Here is a 9,622-nt window from a genome sequence, read left to right on the forward strand (position 1 = left end):
GGTTTTGTTCCATATAAAGGGTCTGGCACTGAGTGGCAGAACTTAATGAATGAACACTTAAAGAAGCAGCTGGCAGTGGGAAGGACTGCTGCTGTGAACTTTCTACCCCACAGTCCCATAGTGTTCATAACTCCAGTTTGTTTAACTCACTCATCTTTAAGCTGGTGTTGAATGATCTTTTAAAAGTTAAGCTAGTTTAGATAAACTCAAATCTTGTCTTCCATGCATGGATCCTATCCATATAGTTGCTAAGAACGGAACTCAGGACTTCTAGTACAGCACACAGTGCTCTTAACCCCTGAGCCATTTCTCCAGTTAGAAATATCTGTGAGGATAAAACAAGAAACTGTTTTTAAAGTCTCTTTACTGAAGCTCCTTGTCTCCTATTCTCTGAATCCCCTGTGTTCTTTTAATCCCCCAAATAAACATAAAAATTTGATTCACTTTGAAGCGAAGCAACTTGCATATGCTGGGAAATTCTAGAAACACTCAGCACAATTCCTGTGAGCTGACAAGCATTGCACATCACAAGCATTAAGGAGCTGAATAACTTGATTTTAAGAAAATATGTTTCTCTTAGTTGTAAATGTAAACTGCTGCGGGATAACCCTTCTCTATGCTGTCAATATGTTTTATTTGCATTGGTTAATAAAGAAGCTGATTTGGCTTATAGCAAGGCAAAATAAGGCCAGGTGTGAAAGTCAAATGGAAAATAGAAAAAAGAAAAGGGTGGATTCCGAGGATAATTGAGCAGTCACTCAAGAAGCAAGATGCCAGTACACTGGTAAAAGCCACAACCACATGGCAATACATAGATTAATAGAAATGGGTTAACTTAAAAGTAATAGCTAGTTAGTAATAAGCTTGAACTATAGGAAAAAACAGTTCCTAATTTGTATAAGTTTCTTTGTTATTATTTGGGAATACACAGTTGGGAAACGAGAGCTCTGTCTCTGTTTACAATGAACCTATTTTCTGTGTTAGTGTTTTTAATGATTTGCCTATGTTGAATCACTACAGGCTCTTCTTTGAGAATTTTTAAGTAAAGTATAGTGATTTCCCTACTGAATCTGTCTCATAAGTAAGACCAAGAAAGATAACCTGCAAATGGGTGAGCTGGTGCTGAACATGAGGCAGAAATCTTAGGATATAACACTCCTTACTCTGTGAATGTAGCCGGTGAAGTATCAAACAAAACTTTTGTTATCACTGATGTGGGACTAGAGAAGAACATATCTGTCAAAATAAGTTGTCTTGTTATAAAACAGCCACTTTGAGGAATCACTGAACAATCTTTATACAGAAAATTTCCTCAACATGATAAAATAATATCTTTGAGTGGTGTTTTCCAGAGTTCATTCTAAGAAGTTCACTGTCAATAATAGGAATAAGATTGGCAGTAGTGGTGCAAACCAGAACTCGGGCTGTGCATGCAAGAGGATAAAGATTTCAAGGTCAACCTTGGCTACAGAGCAAGTTCAAGGTCAGCACAGGTTACATGAAACTATATTTTATGTGTGCGTGTATGTGTGTGTGTGTGTATATCTGTATGTGTGTGTGTGTGTGTGTGTGAGAGAGAGAGAGAGAGAGAGAGAGAGAGAGAGCAGTTTATGAGCCATTAAAGTAGTTCATTGTATAAAGGTGTTTGATGCACAGTCTGGCCAACCTAAAGAACCATGTAGAGTTGGAAGGAGAAAACTAAGTGAACAAAGCTGTTCTCTGACTTCCACAGGTGTACTCTGACATGTATATCCCCCTATATGTAACACAAAATGCACATACCGTTGTGGTTTGAATAAGAATGTCCCCCATAGGCTCATATATTTGAATGTTTAGTCACCAGAAAGTGGAACTATAAAGATAGTAGGTGGGGCCTTGTTGGAGGAAGTGTGTCACTGGGGGTGGACTTTGAGGTTTCAAAACTCCATGCTAGGCCAAGTACCTCTCTTTTCCTTCTGCCTGTGGATCAGGATGTTGCTATAAACTACTTTTTAGTGATTATTCCGTTTTAAATCAACTGTGACTTATTTGATAAATACATTTTAAGAAACCTTAACATAGTGGAATGGTAAAATATACAGTGACCACACTGAGGAGGTGAAAAACCCAATAAATAACTTCTGCTATATAGTTGTTGATTTTAGCTTCAGAGCTCAACTTTTCCTGAAATGTCACCTATAACAAAGAAGATGGACAGTGAAGTATATCAGACTTTCATCATTATTGCTTCTCTTAGTCATTGAAAAGGAGATCATCTAAGCTTGCTATCGCACACACATACACACGCACACACACATGCACACACACACACAAAGTACTCATGTGGTGGTTGACAGGCTCCAATACTTGCCTAGCAGACCTTTTCATAAGGTTGTTGCATAATATAGAAAGAAGCTTGTTGACCCAAAGACAGGAACCATGAATACATAAAAGTGAGGATCCAAGATGGAAGTCTCGTTGACCACATCATCCTCTTAGAAGTGACCCTCCTTCTCCATGCTGCACTGTATTTGTTAGAATTAATCAACTAGGGTCAGCTTATGTTCAAAGAACAAAGTTGACACAGGAGTTTCAAAGTGTTAGGAAATGATCATTCCATATTCTGAAAGCCAATTCTCTCCCTGCCCCTAAAATGGAATGTTTAGGATCAGTGGTTGTTCTAATTTGGTTAGGATTGGTGTGATAAAACGTTGACCATAAAACAAGTTGGGGGGGAGAAAAAGATTTATTTGGCTTATAGGTTTCAGCCCATCACCTGGAGAAACTGAGGCAGGAACCTCTGGGATCACAGAGGAGTGCTACTTACTGACTTGCCTCTCCTGGCTTGTTCAGCTACCCATCTTTGACAGCCTAGGTGTGCTTGTCTGGGGATGATAACACCCATAGTGAGCTGAGTTCTCTGACATCAATTAGTAGTCAGGACAATTGCACCACAGACAGGTCCAGAGGCCATTCTGATGGAAGCAATTCCCCAACTGAGATTCCTTTTTTCCAGGAATGCCGATGTTTGTGTCAAGTTGACAAAAACTAATTGGCACGGTGGTTTAAATATCATAATGTGTATGTGTTATGGAGACATTTAAGCTTTAGGTGCCTGGTGTTCTTTCTTTCATTATAGACATCATCCAGGTGTATTGGAGCCCTGTGGTTTTAGTTACACCATCTCTCTTCCAGGCAAGGATAATTGCCTCCTGGAATAAGCATCTCAAATAGCAAACCACTGCTTTCAACCTCTGTTCTTGCTCTGTGCCCTAAGATACTTCTAGGAGTTTTGACTGCTCAGGACAATAGGCCAAATTTTAACCTTGTTTGTTCTCTCCTCCCCCACACAATGTATTTATTCATTTAATGTTCTATTTTTAATTAAAAATAGATTCTTCTCCCATACAATATATCCCGAGCACAGTTTCCCCCACTTCCATTTCTCACAGCCCACCACCTCCGCTCTTCCCCAGATCCATTTCCTCTTCAGGAAAGAGCAGGCCTCCAAGAGACAAGAGCCAAACGGGACAAAACAAGGTGCAGCAAAACACGGCCAAAAGCCCTCATATTGAGGCTGGACAAGTCAACTCAAAAGGAGGAAAAGAGTCCCGGAAGCAGGTTAAAAAGTGGCAGAGATACACCCATTCCCACTGTTAGAAGTACCCCCCACAAACAAACATATTGTAAAAATCCCACCGTGCTAACAGTCATAACATATATGCAGAGGACCTGGTACATATCCAGGCAGGCCATTGCTTCCTGCTGCAGACTCTGTGTGCATGTACAAGCCCTGCTTAGTCGATTTTGATATCCTCCATTTCCTCTGACTCCTTCAGTCTTTCCTTCCCCTCTTCCACAGGGCTCCCAGGCTCCGAGGGGAGGGAGCTGATGGAAACCTCTAATTTAGACTCTCTCTGTATAATGTCTGGCTGTGGGAGCCTGTACCTGCTTCCATCTGCTGCCAGAGGAATCCTCTCTGGTGACAACTGGATAAAGCACCCATCTATGACTATCGCAGAATACCATTAAAAATAATTTCATTGCTTTTCTTTATTCATTGATATTTGATTCTATCCCAGTCTCTGGTTCTGGCCAACCAGGCAGGATAGGACATAGACTCCCTCTCTCAGTATGTGCTCCAAGTTAAACCAAACATAGTCAGCCCTTTCCCACAAGTTCTACACTGCCTCAGTATACCTTGCAGGTAGGAGAGAGTGTATAAAGGTCAAGGACTTTGTGGCTGGGTTGATTCCAGGTTTCTCTTTCTGTAGCCTATAGAGACCCTTCTCCTTCCAAAGAGACTAGAATGTAGAGGTTTACCTATTCTTGAAGGGCTTTTTTTTGTAGCTCACTTCCAGAGGGAGCTCTGTTCCTATCACCAGACTGGCTTCTCTGGAGTTTCTAGGTGCCTGCAGCTGTTAGTCTAACTTGAATGTTTTCTGTAGTTCCCTGACACCATACCCTTAAGATTTTGACTTCTCTTTTCCACCTACAAAAGGAAAATGTTCCACTAAAGTATCCCAGGCCATCTTAAGACCAAATTCTATCACAACTAACTCTAAACAGTTGAAGTTATTAAAAGACTTGGACTTTGAATCTCTTTGAATCAAACCTTAACTAGATATAACCAAGCACTCTTTACCAAAAAATAACTGTGACATTTTTATTTTTTCACCATGAAAAGACCTTCATTCATTCATCCTGTCTCAGTAAGGGAGGTTTTAGTCTTTAGCACGTTATCACAAATATTCCTGTCTCAGTATTCAATATGTTTCACTTTTCCCTGTGAGTTAACGACAGAGGTATGTGTTCCTTTGCTTTGCATGCTAATAAGACTCAGCTGTGTTTTGACTTTTTCTTCTGCTTCAAAGGTTCTGGTGGTCTGTCTCCTTTTCATTCTCCAGCCCTTTCTTTTAGAGCCTTCTAATTATAGAAGTGTGGTTGAGATCTTCCTCCATAAGTAGGCTTCAAGTTCTAGGAGATAATGAGTATGTCTGTGCTTGCTCTGGTGTATCCCAGCACTTAGCTGAACACGAAAATGCAAGGTTTCCTAGCACACTTTTTTTTTTTTAAAGCAAATGAGTTAATAACTGCTGATTTCAGGATCTCAGGTTCAAAACCAAGAAAGTGCATGCGCATGTACTTCTTTAATGCTTGCTGCTTAGGGGCTTAGATTTTTAGGCAACATTTGATTTTTTTTATTTAATAAAGATGACTCAGGCTTCATTGCTGTATTCATTTGTGTTTATCAGTTACAAAAGTTACCTAATGGCCTGGAGAAAAGCGATCTCAACACCCTTTCCTTCTGACATTACAACAACATGCCTGAACAGCTGTGCAGCCCCACGGCTGCTACAGAAATCCCTCTCTGAAAAGCTGCAGCTCTCAGGTTACATCCCAGAGCCTGGGATCTGATTACTCTTGCTATAGAAGCTTGAAAAGCTACAAATGTCATTAGTAGCCATTAAATGACTTGGCTTGGCTTTCAAAGACCCTCTCTGATGTTTGCCTGTGTGATCTCTCAGAGCTGTAAACTCTATAAATTGGACCTGCATTTTCACAGGGATGCATATTCTTTGAAAGAGTCTAGGCATTATCGCCCCATTATTTGAAATGAAATCAGAGGCTGCACCTAAGAATTTGAGCGGAGATCCAAGTCTTGGAATTAAGTGTGTATGAGTATTGGCACGCTCAGATTGTCTTCTACACCCCACCCACTACTCCCTTCTATTTAACCATGCTCAAGCACTTTCATTTCTGCATCTAATTTTAATGTGCAAACCATCTCATTCCCTGCAATTGTAAAGCATGTGTTAGCACTTAAGCAGCTGGAGGGGGTTGCCTAAGGTAAGCGGATTGATATCACAGACCAGGCATCTTAAAATGGCTTTGTGTGATTTGGCACTACTGGCTAAGGCTTTACGTTCATGGTTCCAAGCTGTCTGTTTGGGGCTTAGAGAAACTCAGGCAGTGAGCAAACGGGAATATTTTATTCCTGTACTTGGTGTTGCTATTTCAGGATATTTTTGCATGGCAAGCATCTACTTTAAAAAGTCTGAAGGTATTCAGAATCTGCTTTCCTAAAGGGGCTGGGAAAAGAAATACATTTGTCTAAGGATGATGGAGAAGTGGTTGGAATGTGTGATTAAGATCTATCAAAGCTATTATGCCATGGAGGGAAGCCGAAGGATTTGTGAAAAGGCAAATTTGATTGCTGCTTAGCCATGTGCCTTCTTACTATACCGTTGAGATTAAGAAAATTCATCTTATGTCTGCATGACATCCTCACCTTAAGGAAGAGGCGGGGTCCAGACTTAGAGTCAGCACTTCGAGTAAAAGTGACCACAGGAATGCAAACTAAATCTGAGAAAATTCTTTAAACACCTGTAAACGTTAAACCACTAAATTATTAGGACCAGTAATCAAAACATTCCACATGTTTTACATGCCTCATTTTTCCACACTTAATTGTACTTTAATATAAGTGTTAAAACCCAGTAGTGACAGTCGGTAGGTACACTCTTTGTTTATTGATCCTCTCGAAGTGTTAGCATCTCAGCAGTTGGCAGTGTCATAACTGATGAGATTTAAAAATTCTTCCTTCTTCTCCTTTCTTTTATTGATGGCTATATCCTGGCAAAAAATAGGTTCTTGGGTTTGAATATATAATGTTGTGGAATGTTCGTTTAAGATGTGTTATAGTCACTCAGGCTGTGAAATATTCGTTTAATGATGTGTTGGATTATTTTATGTTGCATTTGTTTAACTCTGTAAAACTGTGTGACTGTGTCTGTCTAAAACACCTGATTGGTCTACTAAAGGGCTGAATGGCCAATAACTAGGCAGGAGAGGGGTAGGCTGCCAGACAGTAAGAATAAATAGGAGGAGAAATCCAAGCTCGAAGTAAGAGGGAGGAGTGAGAAAAGAAGAAAGAGAGGAGGAGGATGTCAGGAGATAGCCACACAATCACACAATAAGTCATGGAAAAAGAAGGAAGAAAGGCATACAAAAAAGAAAGGGAAAAGTCCAGAGGCAACATGTAGAAGAAGAGAAATGGGTTGATTTAAATTAGAAAAGCTGGCTAGAAACAAGTCAAGCTAAGACCGTACATTCATGAGTAAGAATAAATTTCCATGTATTTATTTGGGGGGTTAGGGTAGCAGCCCCTCAAAGAGTGAGAATAAAAACAAACAAAACAAAACAAAAAAACAACTGCAACATAGTGCAATTAGGACCACCAAGATGGCTCAGCAGGTAAAGGCACTTGCCACCATGCCTGGTGATTAGAGTTTGACCCTTAGCACCCATATGATGAAAGTAGAGAAAAGACTCCAGCAAGTCGTCCTCTGACCTTCGTATGTGTGCCACGGCATGGACACATGCACACATGTATAAACCCACAACAAATAAATGGAATTAAAAAATGAACTGGTTAAGTTCACATGTGATAAATACATAAATGTTATGGGCCAATAATTTGTAAATATATATTGTTTAGCAATGTATATGGTTGTCACATAGGTAGTTTTCTGAGACATCCGCAACTCAGTTTGACTCACAGCCTATAACCGAAAGTATTGAGTAATATAAGGAAGCCATTGTAGATACTGCTTGCTGCGTAGACACACTTTTGCTTTATTTACTCAGCCAAAATTTATTGTGTCTATCGTATACTTGATGTTTCTTTTGTGCCAGGTATAGAGTAGAAAAAAAAAAAGAAGAAACACTATGTAAAGCCTTCTGGCATGCAGATTGTTTTAATTTATGAACAAGCAAAACCAAATCTCTTTGCTTATTTTGATATTTTATTAAATATTGAGAATTTGTCTCATATATTTTGATTATATTAACTCCCAGCTGCTCCTGTAACCCCTGTCACAGATGTATCCCCACCTCCATCCTTCCTCAAGGACATGACCCCTTCTGGTGAGTTGTTTGAAGTTTAATAACCCATTGGCTACTCCAATTTGTGATGCCCAGCTATGTTTACTCCCAAAAGCCTAACCCATGGAACCTGGTCCATCTGCTCGAGGTCACACTCTTACAGAAAATCCCAATACACTACCGTGGAAGGAATCTTCTATCATTTGTTTTCTTAAAAACAGTCACCTGAATCTTCTCCCGCAGCCCTGGAACGCGAACTCTGCAGTTTCGCTTTCCATCCTCAATCAGTCTGCTCTGTAGCGTTAGGTGCCTTAGTGTCTTGTCTTATTCATAAAATAGCATCTTCTTTCTCCAATGGTTTTGTGAGATTTAAAAGACAAAATGTACCTATGTTGCTATATTTAATAAAAGTAATTTTATTTAACTTTATTTTTGTAAGTTCATCAAATCTTTAGAGTAACAGGTTTTTGTGATTTTTGTGTTTGCTTTGTTTGTTTGCTTGTTTTTCTTTTGTAAACCAAAGTTTTTAGTGTTTAGTACATCAAGTAAGCAGACATTATGGCTTGAAACAAAACACAACACAGCAAAATAGCAGCGGACATTTTTATGTGTGTGTATGTATATGTGCATGTACCTGTGTATGTGTGGTGATATGCCACATACACACATGTGCCGATGGAGGCCAGAAGAGGACACTGAATCCCCTGGAATCAGAGTTGCAGGGTGTTGTGGGCTGCCTGATGTGGGTTCTGATCAAGGATCCTCTGGATGAACAACAGTGTTCCTTGTAACGGAGTGATCTCCTCAGCCCCAAGGAGAAAACTTTTGAAAAAAAAAATTAAATTCTGGTCAACAAAGCAAATAGAGTTCTTAGCTAAACAATTATCCTTAACTAATGTCCTTATGAAAGTCTTTAACTAATGACTGTCCTTGAGAGAGAACAATGCATGAAAATGAGTTCGTCTCTTTTTTCCTTAAATACCCAAAGAAGAGATTTATAAACTCTAACCACACAGCATCAGACTTCCCTTGAATTTTGAAAAGCATTTTACTTTCCCTTCCTTATGACATCTTGCTGTTACTACTGGCAATGACTGCCCCTTATCACTTAAGAGCACATCTTAAGCACACTGTGTTAGCAACCTGTGACCCTTGGACTCTGGAAGTTGAGACAAGAGAGCACCTACTAGACCCTTAGGGTTCACACAGGGAGATGTTCTCTCAAAACCACAGACTTTAGAAGCTCACCTTGAGATGTAAATGTTGTCCCTTGCTTTCATTCCCAAATCAATAAGATTTGTAATCCATAATTTTCAGAAAAAAATCATTACATAATTAATTCATGCAACAATAGTACATGTACATTATGAAAATAATCAAAACCAAGTGAGTAATTGAAAGGTTAATATTTTATTATACCTTGAATTCAAAGCTATATACATGAACAGTATATTAAGATCATTGTTACAAATAAACTTTTGTATCATATCATACTAAACATTCAAACTCCCTTAAAGAAACATAAATGATAATAAATAATGTACTTAAAATTTCAAAATGCATATATGTTGAAAGGTTTCTCATCTCAGGGAAATGCACATTAAAATCATAATCAGCTAACATCTGACGCATGTTAGAATGGAAGTTATTGAAAGCATAAATCATAACAATACTGGAATATTCCATGTCAGAACAACACATTTCAGGACCGTAGCAGGGGAACTGCACAGAAGAATGGGAGTTTTAGTAGGACCCC

The sequence above is a fragment of the Chionomys nivalis genome, chromosome 5 (assembly GCF_950005125.1).
Source record: "Chionomys nivalis chromosome 5, mChiNiv1.1, whole genome shotgun sequence".
Taxonomy (NCBI): domain Eukaryota; kingdom Metazoa; phylum Chordata; class Mammalia; order Rodentia; family Cricetidae; genus Chionomys; species Chionomys nivalis.